The sequence below is a fragment of the Garra rufa genome, chromosome 6, assembly GCF_049309525.1.
Source record: "Garra rufa chromosome 6, GarRuf1.0, whole genome shotgun sequence".
Classification (NCBI taxonomy): Eukaryota; Metazoa; Chordata; class Actinopteri; order Cypriniformes; family Cyprinidae; genus Garra; species Garra rufa.
Genome location: NC_133366.1, coordinates 39,046,457 through 39,061,052, shown reverse-complemented (window position 1 = coordinate 39,061,052; position 14,596 = coordinate 39,046,457). Strand labels below are relative to the sequence as shown.

General features: G+C 37.6%; 1 protein-coding gene across 1 annotated transcript in view; it reads left to right on the top strand.

Moving 5' to 3' along the window:
- The first annotated feature begins 8,483 nt into the window (after positions 1 to 8,483).
- The window catches only part of apbb2b (amyloid beta (A4) precursor protein-binding, family B, member 2b), a 57,522-nt gene continuing 51,409 nt past the window's right edge, over positions 8,484 to 14,596 (top strand). The window contains exons 1-3 of the mRNA XM_073841578.1: positions 8,484 to 8,565; positions 13,819 to 13,949; positions 14,214 to 14,259. The gene's annotated coding sequence lies outside the window, so the exon portion shown is untranslated. The remainder of the gene's footprint in view (positions 8,566 to 13,818; positions 13,950 to 14,213; positions 14,260 to 14,596) is intronic.

Sequence of the window (14,596 nt, the reverse complement as noted above, 5' to 3'; positions counted from 1 at the left end):
TCATTGTTCTGGGATCTGTGTTGAGGTCACTGGCATCCTGCATCTATATTTTTCAAGGAGATTTGGGTGAATTAAGACAGGACTAAAAAAGAAAACAAAAGTGTATTTTAAAGTGTGTTTTTCAGTCTTTTAAGGGATAGTACACAAAAATGAAAATTCTGCCATTAATTACTCACCCTCATATTGTTCCAAACCTGTAAGACCTTTCATCTTTGCAACACTAATTTAGATATTTTTGATGAAATCCGAGAGCTTTCTGACCCTGCATAGACAGCAATGCAACTGCCATGTTCAAGGCCCAGAAAGGTTACTACAATAATACTTTTTGTGTGCAGAGAAAACAAAAATAACGACTTTATTCATCAATTTCTTCTCTTCTGTGAGTACCTGAAATTGTTGAATGAAGTCATTATTTTTGTTTTCTTTGTGCACAAAAAGTATTCTCGTAGCTTCATAACATTGAGGTTGAACCACTGATGTCACATGGACTGTTTTAATGATGTCCTTCCCAGATTTCATGGCTTTGAATGTGTCAGTTGCGTTGCTGTCTATGCAGGGTCAGTAAGCTCTTTCATCAAAAATATCTTACTTTGTGTTCCAAAGATGAACAAAGGTCTAAATGGTTTGGAACGACATGATGGTGAGTCATTAATGACAGCTAATGACATTTTTTTGGTGCACCATCCCTTTAATACAGTACACTTTTATAGTATTTTGTGATGCCTAAAATCAGTGGAAGCTTTTGTTTATTTATTTTAAGCCAAACCATATGTTTTTACTGGTCTACTAATCATTATTGGCCAGAATTTGAATGTCAGTGCAATGTTAGGGTAAGTTGTTTTTATTCAGCAAGGATGCATTAAATTGACCACAAGTGAAAGTAAAGACAGGGTTACAAAATTTTTTTAATAAATGTTGTGCTTTAGAATTTTTTTTTAAAGAATCCTGTAATTTATCAAGCAACACAACTGTTTCAAACATTGATGATAATAACAATAAATCTTTCTTGAGCATCAAATCAGCATTGTAGAATGATTTCTGGAAATTCATAAGAATATGTTTTAAAATGTACAATTAAAAAATATATATTTTTAATATATTTTAAACTTGAAAACCATTTTACTGTGTTTTTGATATATGTAGTGCTGGGCGATGACGATATATATCGTGGGGACGATAGAAAAGTGTCTATCGTCCTATTTCTCTTCTATCGTTTCTATCGTTTGTAACCTAATTTTATCAATTACTTATTAAGAAAATATTGAATTAAATAGGTTATGACAAATATATGATAATGTTTTGTTGCTATGCAATGCATACTCTACCCTATAAGTGATAATCAAGAATAAAAATGAACTTTTTCACAAAGAAACTCCGTCTTGTGCGACGTGACGCTTTACGTTGTTGCGACATGCTTTAACTCGTGAGTGCTTAGCCTAAAGATGGAGACGCAAGAGGTTGAAGATGAATGCCCGGAGTCGCAACAAACTGAAACTGCTACGCAGGCAGCAGCCAAGAAGTACTTTTGCCGAAACGTGGGGGTACGTCACTGATTTGGTTGCATTTTGGCTTCAAGAGCTCCGACACGGAGCAGAAGACAGTCATGTGCAAACTCTGCCAAAAGACTGTTTCCGCGCCCGACGCTGACGCCTGTTTCACATACTCCGTCTGCAGTGCATATGCGTTGCGTATTTTTTCCGCACCCATGTTAACGGATAGGACCGTTCACATTGCACGCGGTTGCTGTCCGGTAGTGCGTTCCAGAAGCGGTGCGTTTGCAGCAGTGGAGCGATCGTTTCGGCACAGAGTCTATTTTTGCTGTGCTGCATTGCGTTGCATGCGCTGAATGAAAGTGACAGCGCATTGTTCGCTGTAAAAATGAACATGGATTGACACAGAAATGTACCATAAATGCATATAAATGCAGTCTACTGTGTTTCACAGTCAACACGTGGCTTTTTGGCTAGGTTTAAAATTGTGCAGTTTTAAATACACAAGGCAACATAATAGATTCTTTAAAATATGGTTTTTAATAAAGATTTAATGCGAAAGAAAGGCACAGAGAGCCAACTGTTTCTGTCTGTGGTAAGTTTTAATTTAAAATATTTGTGATAGCCCAAATTCAATATGAAAAGGAAGCTATAGCCTATAACCTATGCTGTGTTTAAATGTGTTGCAACTTGCTTGAGCAAATACAAATCTAGAAGTCAAGTGCATTGAATAATAGCCTACGTTGTTTATAATACGTTGAGTTTAAACGTGAATATGTCTAGTATTATTGTATTAGTGTACTGTGATAAAAGTATCCCAATGCTGAAAAAGCACGTTTGGATTTGAAATTAAAATAACGGATAAATGGTGTGTTTGTGGTTAAACAGCCGCGGATCAGGAACGGACTGTAAATGCGTCCTGTGTGAAAGCAAAACGAGTTTGCAGACGGAGTATGTGTGAAACATACTTTGATACTTTATTTATGAAAACGTACTTTATTTTGGTATATCGTGATATATATCATTATCGTGATATAAAATAATCCATATCGTGATACATGATTTTTCAGTAAATGCATATATCAAAAACATAAAAAAAAAAAAAAAATGCAGTCTTGTTAAGCATAAGAGACGTCTTTCAAAATAATCTTTAAGACCGTAAAAGGTAGTGTATATTAAACCTATAAGTAAGGAAGTGTTCACACTTGTAGTTCGGTTCTTTTGGTTCATTTGGTCCAAACGACGGAAAGGAAAGGAAAATGATACATCTGTCATATGTTCACAACATGATTGGTTGGGTTGAATGACATATATTTCATGACAGAAATCACCAAACACTCCAAACAGAAGGAAAAGGCACGTTCAATTTAAAGCCGCGCTGAGTGAATGGGTACTTCACACACCCTCCACACACCCACATCACCGCTTTAAGTCGAACGCACCTAAGCATGGACTAAACGTACTCATTGTTGAGTTTATATTTTATTTTCACCAAAAAGAGCTCATAAAAGACACTTTACCTCCTTGTTGCTCCACGTTTGCCCTCTGCTCATTTTGTTTTTGATACACCACTTGTTCCCTTCGTGAAATCATGTCTCATTACTTCCTGTTTTTGGTTTGTTTAGAAGTATTTGGTCCTTGTTGCATTCATCTTTCATTCAAACCGAACCAGAGTTTGTTTAAAAGTGGACCAAGACCCATCTTTTTAGCAGTCTCGGTCCGCTTGCGCACCAGGGTTCGGATGGCAGCGTTCACACTTACTCAAACGAACCGCACTAACAGCAATCGCACCAGAGTTTGTTTTAATCGAACCAAACATGGCAACTGTGAACACACCCAAACAGGTAAATGATCTTTGCCATAGCATTTTTTTTTCTGTGAAAACTGCTTTTGAATACTGAAGAAGGAACACAATGTTACAAAGCTTTACGGTCCTTTGCTGGAGTAGAGTCTGTTGTTTGAACATTTTAGAGTCTGCCTTTGAATATATTTACATAAAGAAAGTGTGGTGGCCAAGTCTAATACGCAGCTCAGTGCACTGCTGCTGCCAGAGACTTTAAAGCCTCCACGCAGTGATGACTTCAATTCCCACCTACCCAAATTAATAACACTGTGAATACACTGATTTATACTAAAGCAAAATATTTTTGTAACATAAAATATGCTGCTAAAAATGTACAAATGTAATTTTCTTGTGGCTAATAAAATTGTTCTTGAAACCAGATCAGCTTTACTTTAGCTTGAGCCAGTCAGTTCCCATACATATATGATACCATGGTAGAAGTGACACTTGAGGATATTGAGTGTCTATTGAGTGTGAATATTGGCTTTGAATATGACACACAAAGGTTATGACATCACTAGATCAGAGCTGTGGAATGTCACCTCCATCATGATGACATCACTGAAACATTATCCAAAGTGGTGCGGGGCTGCAATACTTGGACGTTTTCATGCTTTTTGCTTGTGTGTGTGAGAAAGAGAAAGCCCACTCCAGATGTTTGGCATTAGTGGTCGTGTTTGAGGAGGATGGACTGTTTTTTAGTGACGCCCACCATATCCCTCCCCCAATTCCTGCCGCTGGAACAGGAAATGGGTTTTGGGCTCATTTCAGCTCCTGCGCTGTTCCTCTAGCTCTCACACAATACACTGTGGTTGTGTGTTTGTCTGTGAGAGGAACAGGAATGCTCCTCCGTGTGTTTCTGAGCCAGGCTACGTGCCTTTTATCTTCGGTTGCTTTCTTGCTCTAAAACGTAAACATTTCTCAAACTCTTAAAGGGATAGTTTACCCAAAAATGAAGATTATGTCATTATTATGTAACTGATTGTCGTTTCATACCTGTGTAATTTGAAGAATATTTACATCTATATCCATAAGAAAATATGAATATTCCTTGTCTGATTCCCACATAACCTTCAGCTGTGTGTTTGTCTGCCGTGACAGCATTGATTTATGATATTCCATCATGTTCAATCTTATGGTGGTTATTAGGGAATGATATAATCTATGCGTACTTGTCACTCTTCATATAAGCATTATCAGAGCAGACTGCATCGCATCAGAAGAAACAGCCTTCATCTCGGTTGTGCATTTTCTTCTTTGATCAGCGCCAGCACACAAGATATGGACTATTAGCTGAAGTGCTGTGTGTGCGTTTCTGACCTAGCTGTATTTTTGGGGACAACATTTCTAAAGCTTTTTCTACAACTGAGTATCTTACAGTCATTAGCTTAATTTATAAACAATAGAAGTATGCACTCATAAAAATAGTTATTTAATGTTCATTTGCAGCTCAGACGTGTCTCGTAAAATAGAAGTAAAACAGACCCAAATGCTGAAATCTACACCTTGAATGCAACGTGAGCTGACAAAAGTATCTGCCAAATGCAGTAAGGAATAACTGACGACAGGGTATTGAAGTATTAGAAAATAATGCATTTTTTTCTAATAATTCAACGGACCTGAGTCAATTATTCTGCTTATGCTACTTTCCCTGCATGTCAAATATTGTTCGGATGTTGTATTTAAAGACATTCTTTAGGCTTTTGTTCTTGGTTAGTTTACTCAAAAATGAAAATTCAGTCATTAATTACTCACCCTCATGTCGTTCCAAACCTGTAAGACCTATGTTCATCTTCTGAACACAAATGAAGATATTGTTAATGAAATCTTAGCTTTCTGACCCTTCATAGACAGCAAGGGTACTATCACGGTCAAGGTCCAGAAAGGTTGTATAAGGACATCATTAAAATTGTCCATGTGACATTAGCGGTTCAAATTAGAATACTTTTTGTGTGCAAAGAAAACTAAAATAATAACTAGTGTTCAATAATTTATTCTCCTCTGTATCACCCTCTTGCAACAGTGTTCAGCAGCAGCATTTCTATTAATCTTCAAAAACAGCGTCGTTATTAATGAAAAATTACATGTAGCTTTTAAGTTGTTAAACTATTTTACTGGTAAAATCATTAGAGCAGTGCTAACAACTTTTTGTGTGCGTTTCGTGTGTGCGAGTGTGTCTGTACTATATGTGTGTTGTGCTTTTAGAAGAGAGAGCAGGAGAAATAGAGTATGTGTTTGCTGTACATAATAAAATGTAATTTTGTTGCAAAAAATGGAAATAATTTGGTGTTTTTTATCCTAATGTTTACTATGTGTATTTGCTTGGTCAGTGTCATTGTAGGTTTTGGTTGTTTTGCTGTATTAGTCAACCTGGTCTCATGGCAAAAATGTACTTGTGAATACTTTTTCACAAGACACGAAATGCGTACCAGTAAGTACATATCACTGCAGTTTCCAACAGAAATGTCCACTGAGTGGTGATAAAAGAGTGTTTTTTTTCCCCTGGGACGGAGACATTATTTTAAGGCGTAGGTTTAAGGTTGGGCTAGGTGTAGACATTAATAAAACACAATCTAATAGTTAGAAAATGTAATTTATTGTTAGTTTCCAGCCACAGCTGTATCAACCACATTTTATGTGACATTGGTTTTTGACAGGATTTGTACCCAAGGATTCCACATCTCAACTCCAAGCTACCGAGCCAACCTTTTACGTCTGGTGTTCAGACAATTTGTGCTACCCTGTCGTGTACACCTACCCTAACCCTAAACCTACGCTTACAGTAATAAAAATACAGTGTTGGTAGCAAAATCTGATAGGTGGCATTATTTGTCAGAACATCGGAAAGCGAAACATATGGAGCTGTAATTATAACTGTGTACGAAAACAATTACAATTTCTCGCTGTTTTTACCACCTCTACCACAGTGATATGTACTTATTAGTGCTTATTCACGTCTCGTGAAAGGTACGGTTTTGTCATGAGACCAGGATGTTTTTAGGCTGTGATAATATAACTTAAAGGGGGCATAACAGACACAGTTTCACCCAGTCTCATGTTAATCTCGAGTACCTATAGAGTCGTACTGCATTCTTCATATCTCCAAAAAAAGTCTTTAGTTTTGTCATATTTACAAAAGAAAGCTACAGCTTTACGATGGGCGGAGCTAAAGATTGACGAGAACTTGCGTGCTGATTGCCAACAAAAAAACACAGACATTTGATGCCGTTTCATTACCATCTGAAGTTCTGAATCATGACCAGGATGTTTTATAACTTGGACCGCTCCATCTTTCAATATCAAACGATGTGCAAATCCAGCATCGAACTGGGCCTTGTTTATGAAACGTTCGTCAATAAACACACTGGCAAAACTCAAAAATAAAAAAATCTAACTGCATCCACTGTTCACATAATGCTGGGTTATTCGGGAAGCTGAGATTCATAGAGACATTCTTCCCAAGTGAGTCCCAAGCAGCAGTACAGCCGAATGAAGCACGTTGATGGGCACGCTCTTGCTTTCACTTTGGTCGATGTGTGCACGGGTGCACTCTTTCGGGAGAAATGCCAATACAAGGAGTTCCACCCTTCAGGACGTCATGAAGAGCCATGATCAAAAAAAACTGCCCGAAACTTGTAAGAAACTTGGAAGTGTGTATTCGGCACAGAAATACTCTGTTATATGTCCAAATAGTTTTTTGAAACTTTGACCATGTTTAGCATGAGAATCCAACGTTTTTACAGTGTAAATAACTTAACATGCATGAAACAGCATTGGACTTCCCCCTTTAAATCATTTGGCGAAGTGATATAGACGTAATACAGTCAGGGCCTGCCTGGAACTAATTGTGCTGTGCATTTGCCTGAAGATATTGCTGTAGTATAATGTAATGTAATGTATATTACATAGAGCACTAATGAATGCGAACTTATGGTAAGATATGAATACTAGCGTATCTCACATAATTTGCTTTTAGGAGAAATGTTTGAGATGGGATACTGAATTCTCAGACTTTTGGTTGCAGAAGTTGAAATGTTTTTGTAACTTTGTTGAAATCTGAAACTCACATGAGAAAACACATTTGGGATTACTGTAGTCTTCTCTGAGCAGCAGAAGAATTAAACAAAAGTCCCATTTTTGTCCATTTAATCTAATTGCTGTCAAGGAGAGGAAATTGACATATTAAAGAGATCTCATTTGTGATTTTCCTTTTGTTGTGCTGGCTATATAATTCATTTCAGATTAAAACAGCTGTTTCTTCATAAATTCTTCAGATTAGTGTATTGGTACTAGGTTTGTTTAAATTGTTGTATGGTATTAAGCTCTAAAACCTTTATTTTAAAAACATATAGGGGAAGAACGTAAATCAGTGTACACATGTTGAAAGAAGCACAAACTAGGACCGACTAATATGTGCGTCTCCAAGCTTCTAGCATGCACATGGATTGTTTATACAGATGTTGATGGAAACCCAAAGTGCTGTGGCTTTTCTCTTTCTTCTTTTTCTCTCTGTTGCCTTTTGCACTCGTTCTCGGCTATCTCTCTTTCTTTTCCTCCCTCTTTTCATCTCTGTCATTTGGCAGCTGTTTTCGCAGTGCAATGTGCTGGAAAGCAAGTCTTTGATATAAGGCCTTGTGTGTGTGTGCAAGATTTCTTCTCTCTGAAATATGATCTAGACTTGCCTCTTTCCCAGCATCCATCTGTGTATTTTTCGGTGTGTTTGTGTATGTTTGTTTTTTTCTTCCATGATACTGATTGGATGCACTTTTATGGCATGGGCAGAGAGATGTGCAGTTATGAGCAGCAGTCAACTCCGACTATACATGTTCCTCCCTGTTTCTGCAGCTAAATAAACGTCCTTTAATCTAACCAGTCCGCCTGTTTGTGAGCACAAGCGTCTCTCTTGCTTTCTCTCGCCCTCAGCGGGATGTGCTGCACAGAACTGTGCTCTCTGTTTCTAATTTGCACAGTTGGATTATTCAGCAGGTCATATTTACTTTTGTTATGTGTGGTTTGTTTGACATTTTATTTTCAGCTGCTAAAACTGTCAGTTACTGTCTGTGCTGTTTATTTAGTTATGATTCTTGATGATTTCTTTGGTATTTCTGTCTGGTATTATTATTACTATTTGACTTAAACTGACACAATTTGCAAACTAACTGTCTGTTTCTCTGTTTTGCAGGTAGGAACCTCATCTGAATGTGACAAACACCTCTACCTAAAAAGATACAGGTATATTTTTTATATGTGTGTTTGTGAAAGAAGAGTGTGATTGTGAGTGTGTTTTTCTCAGATGGGTAATTAAAGCCTTCTGAAAATGACATGCCAAGAATTCCTCAGTTTTCCCTCACATTCCTGCTTTTTTGCTCCTCGTAAAGACTGCAGTGGATTTGAGGGTGTGTGTGTGTGTTATGATTATAGCTGTTGTGTCCAGACGCCAAACTCTGTCTGTTTTAAGTGCTGCAGAATTCATTTCTTTAAGTGGATTTAGAAGTGGAAAAGAACTGAGCTATAAAAGCGTATTTCATTCTGTTGTTTAGTGTGTGTAATCCGGCTGCAGCTTTCTGTGGATGGATTCTGTCCTCTCTGAAGTGTCAGTTGCTGCAATAATATTTCGTAACGCACATTCCAGGGAACAATAGCGGGAACGATTTTCCAAACAATCGAGCTTTGAAAGGTTTTATTTTATAGAATGTGAATTACATTATTGTTCTGAAACAAATAGTTCAAGCGGAACGAAAACTGTCATCACCATCTGCCTTATGTCATTATTTTATTGTTCAGCGCAAAATCGAATATTAAGCAGGATACCAGAGCTGCACTTTTTATATAAGAAAAGTGGTGGATTATACTGCCAACCTCTAAAAAGACAAAAAAATACTATAAAAAAATATATAAAAGTACCATTAAAGTATTCAAAATGACTCATTTGCTGAGTTAAAAGTCTTCTGAAGCCATTTAAGAGCTTTGTCTGAGTAGCACACATATTAAAAATGTTAAAACATGAAAAGCAGTTGTGGTTCAAATACTATTATCATTTACTCACCCCCATGTCATTCCAAACCAAAAAAGACTTGCGTTTGTCTTTGGAAATGAAATGAGGCTATTTTTTAATACTCATCATTTTTTCCATCCATTGAAAGTCCAAGCAACCCAAGCTGTCATGCACCAAACTATGCATGTGGGTTGATCAATGTTTATATGTAAATTGTGACCCTGGACCACAAAACCAGTCATAAGGGTCAATTTTTTTTTATTTAGATGTATACATGTATACAATGTACTTTTGGCTATTTCTACAAATATACCTGTGCTACTTAAGACTGGTTTTGTGGTCCGGGGTCATAATTATTGTCTAAACGAAATCTGTTCATCATATAAAGCAACCATGTCTCATCAGAAGGATTAAACCTGTCAGTTCATATAGATTACAGTGTCTTTTTGTACTTTGTGATGTGTAAAATTTTTGGTTCTGTGGAGTTTAAATGAATAGATAAAAATAATAAAATAATATAGCTGCAAGCAGTGATTACCGGGGTTCAAGTGCTTTAAGTTATATAAGCACATATGAAAAAAGAGATTACATATTATTCAGCAAGCCTGTAATCTACTAAATCAATGATTAAAAAACATTTTTGGCAAGTCCAGGTAATGTACCATAGAAACATGATGATTTTTAACTTTTATGACTGTTATAGAGTGCCAGCTGTGGTCCTATCTCCCTAAAACTTTGCATGCTTATCTAGAACTTCCTGTCGCATATGCTCACCAGGTTTTGTGAAGTTTTTGTTTAGGCTTTATAGGCTTTTGGGTATATTTGGACAGGCCGCTTTTCTAAACGACCCATTTATAGCTTCACAAAGGGTAGATTTAAAATTTTTTTTAAATTATTGACCTAGAGAGTCCAGTACTGCAGTGTTTTTTTCCAGACTGAGTGAAAAACTAGTTCACAAAAGTAGGTTTTTTACATCTTTTCAATCATTTAACAAACCGTTTGACTGACAGCAGTGGTTCTAGAGGCAACATTGTTCAGAATGAGGAGGTCTATCGTATAAAACGAATATTGTGTGGAAAACCTCAAAGTTCCAATCGACCTCAGTTAACCTTGTCTAATAGGTGCTCAAACTTCACTGGCCAATAGCGGCCATGTTTTTTGAGATCCACAAATGTCCTTATATACACTTGTGGCACTTTGGGCCTCCTATGTTGATAGGAGAAACAGTTGTGTAGTTATATCTGTTTTTTGTTTTTTCCCCCTCTTGTAGTACCACCAAGTGGCCAAGCTGTGTCCTCCTACATACGTGTTTTAGGTTTAGCGAAGATATCTCATTCTGTTCAGTAGTTATAGCTTTTCATTTTAGTAAAAGCTGCCCTGCCCCTTTCGAACGTTTTGGTCGAAAAGTCGAACAGTTATAACAGTTATAAGCGATTTCATGCTTTTGATCACTGTAGCGCCCCTGTCAGGCCGATTGGAGCGAGCCTTGGTGATGTTGTCATTCCAGACAGCTTTGCCTCTAGAACCACTGCTTTCAATCAAATCGTTTGTTAAATGATCGAGAAAATGTAAAAAAAACATACTTTTGCGAACTAGTCTTAGGTTTTTCGCTTTATCTGAAAGAAAAAAAAAACACTGCAGTACAATTTTCTGGACTCTCCAGGTCAAAAATGGTTGAAAAATGTTGAAATTTACCCTTTGGGATGCTATAACGGGATCGTTTAGAAAAGGTGCCTGTCCAAGATCCTATAAATCCTAAAGCAAATCTCAAAACTTCACAAAGCCTGGTGAGCTCATGTGACAGGTGGTTCTAAACAAGCATGCAAAGTTTTAAGGATATCGGATATTTTCCCAAAATGCTTTTTTAAATCATTGATTTAGGTGGTTACAGGCTCGCTAAATAATGTCTTTTTTAATATATGCTCAAAAACCTTTAAGTAATCACTGTTTGCAGCTATATTTCTCTTTTCATTTGACTATTATAAGTGTTTAGTAGTCTCGCATAGCCAGACCTTCAGACTGACGGCTGAAGGTCTGGAATTCATGGCAGCTTTCATTGGCCAAGGCCCGCCCATAAGGCTGTTTGATCAACATGTCAAACAACCAATCACAGTTCGTTTCGTCCAGCGTCACGTTTCAGCGCATGGAAATTCCCCCACAAGTACAGACTGGCGTGCAACAAGTCAGTCATTGAAATAACCAGCATTGAAGGTTAAATAAGAAGAGGGAGAACAAGCAGTAAGTCAGTAATTTGTTCGTGAACGTCGCAAATGTGTATAACAACAATGGCGTCTGCATAAGCACCTTTTAGCAAAACGCAGAGTAAATCCGTCTGCGCTTTGTTTCCCGGCGGACCGAAAATAAATGCGCCACTCGCGTCTCCCAGATATCCGATCAAATTCAACTAATCAGATGACGACTTTGACATTCCTGGAGTGTTTCCAGTTAAGCGTACCATATGCATCAGACGTTTAGCCAACGTTCCGTGGGCGTGACGTCTGAGGCTGAGACTAAGTGTTTAGTAACATTACTGTGTAGTATGTAGTATGTAGTAAAAAGTGAAGCAGATAAAAATTACTTTGCAATGTCACACTTCATTTCAGCCCAAATGCTTTATGAGCACATTTTACTGAAAACCAGACTGTTCATGGAAATCTCCACTTCATTCTTAGGGGTAGTTTTGTAAAGCTTGCCTACAGCGGGCACAGAGCATAGCGGAGGGTCAATTGCTGTGGTCAGATTCAATTTATATACTCAAACATACACACACACAACCTTTAACACACACACACTCTTTAAGGTCATAAGTGTGGCAGCTTCCTGAGTAGGAGAGGGAGATGCATGATTATGAAAGAGGGATCTCAAGGAGGTTAGCCACCAGTCGGACATCTCTAATTAAAGCTCACCACACTCTTACATACACAGAACTGCACTGCTTCTGTTTGTTTTCTGGTCTAGGTTATGCAGGGATACAAAATGCCAAACTGAATGAAAATTCAGTGCTTATCTGTCTGTTTTACTTTGTATCTCTGTCTATTTTTTTCTCCCATGCTAAAAACAAACCCTCTTTTCATTTTTACAGCTAAGTTATAGAGAATAGCTTTACCACTTTATATTAGGTGGCCTTAACTACTATGTACTTACATCAAAAAATGAGTACAATGTAGTTATTGTATTCATATTGTATTGCAAAACACTTTAGCTGCTATTGAGGTGGGATACAGGTAAGGTTAGACACAGGTTTGGTGGTATGGCTAGGTTTAAGGTTGGTTAAAGTGTAAGGGATGGGTCAACAGTGTAAAAAGTGTAAACCATCAAAACTTGATATATGTTATTTTTGGTTATAATGTTAAAGGAGAACTCCGGTGTGATATTGACCTAAAGTGTATTGAATCATGATACCGAGTGTGAACGTACCTTGCATATTTCATCTCGGTTTGTGTCCAGCTGTCCGAAATCTGGGGTCAGTTAGCCGATGCTCACAACAGGCTGTCTATGAGAGTGAACAGGGCATCGGAAAAGCCATGTAAATAAATCACTGTTTTACGCCATTTACGAGGCACAAAGTAGCTCCACACTTCATCGGTAGACTTCCTAGGGCCCTGACATTTAAAACGAGACATTGAGAACTCAGAAAAAGCACCGGTAGTTTATTTACAAGAAGATTTATACAGACAGTACCTGGGAAAGAAAATCCGGTAGCCGCCATCCTGAACTTAGTCACGATAAATCGAGTGTCGAGCACCAATGAATTTATCAGGTTATCAACGTATCAGGTTGTAGTTTCCTTCGTGCTCGACACTCGACTTATCGTGACCACATTTAAGATGGCGGCGACTGCTCTATTCCTGGTGGAAGATGTCTGTATAAATCTTCTTGTAAATAAACTACCGGTGCTTTTTCTGAGTTCTCAATGTCTCGTTTTAAATGTCAGGGCCCTAGGAAGTCTACCGATGAAGTGCGGAGCTACATTGTGCCTCGTAAATGGCGTAAAACAGTGATTTATTTACATGGCTCCTTCGATGCCCGATTGACTTTCATTGACAACCTGTTGTGAGCATCGGCTAACTGACCCCAGATTTCGGACAGCTGGACACAAACCGAGATGAAATATGCAAGGTACGTTCACACTCGGTATCATGATTCAATACACTTTAGGTCAATATCACACCGGAGTTCTCCTTTAAGACATGCCCTTTGATCTGTGCAGTGAAAAATGATTTCATTCTCATTCAACACCCGGCTAGGTGATTCCCCTTGAGATTGAGTGTGTGTTTCTGTTTGTGCCTCCACCCTGACAGTTATTTTTATCATTGTGCTCCAGATGCATATTTCCACCCCACGCTGTTTACAGCAGGAGATGTCCCGGAAGATACAGACACGCTCACACATCACTAACCTTAGCTGAAGGATGGACCTAGTGAAAATGCTTTAAGTAAAAATGTCCATATGCTATCTATTTTCTAATCATCATTTTTTATTGTGTTCAGGATAGATTTCTTGAGTGCTTCCATGCTGATATACTCTGCTGGTGCTGATTGGCCAAAACCTTGATGATGCGCTGATTTTACACCATGGCCCAGGAGGCTCTGTGGAAATACCCACAATCCTCAGTTCCCTGGTGAGTGTGACTGCTTGCCCGAATGGAACATGTTTATATTAACCTCTGCATGTGATGTGTTGGTCTTTACAGAACTGAAATTGAAGTTATACATTTGCAATTGTGAATAAATACATAAGTTACAGTACTGAAGTCATATTGTATGAATGGTATGAATTCATAAACTGAATTCATACTATTTGCACTTGCATGCATGCATGTTTAAGGATGGTCTATGTTTGCAGATGATGAAAGAAGATAATTGTATTTTTTTTTTTGCTGCAGATTTACATTGGCAGCATCTCCGGCTCAACGAGAAAACCTGTACAAGGTCAGACAGCCCTCAGTGACAGGATATGATTTGAAAAAAAAAAAAAATGTACTAATGAGTCACCCGCTATTAAAATGAACCTTTTAGGAGATTAATTGCTTTTGTTAGTTGCCAATTTTACAAAACATTAACCATTCATATTCAGTAGTAAATTTAAATGTTTTTAGGATACCATTTATTATTTGTGACCCTGGACCACAAAACCAGTCATAAGGGTCATTTTTTTGAAACTGAGATTATACATCATCTGAAAGCTAAATAAATAAGCTAAAATAAAATTAAAATAATTAAATAAATTTGGCCAGGATACAGCTATATAAAAATCTGGAATCTGAGA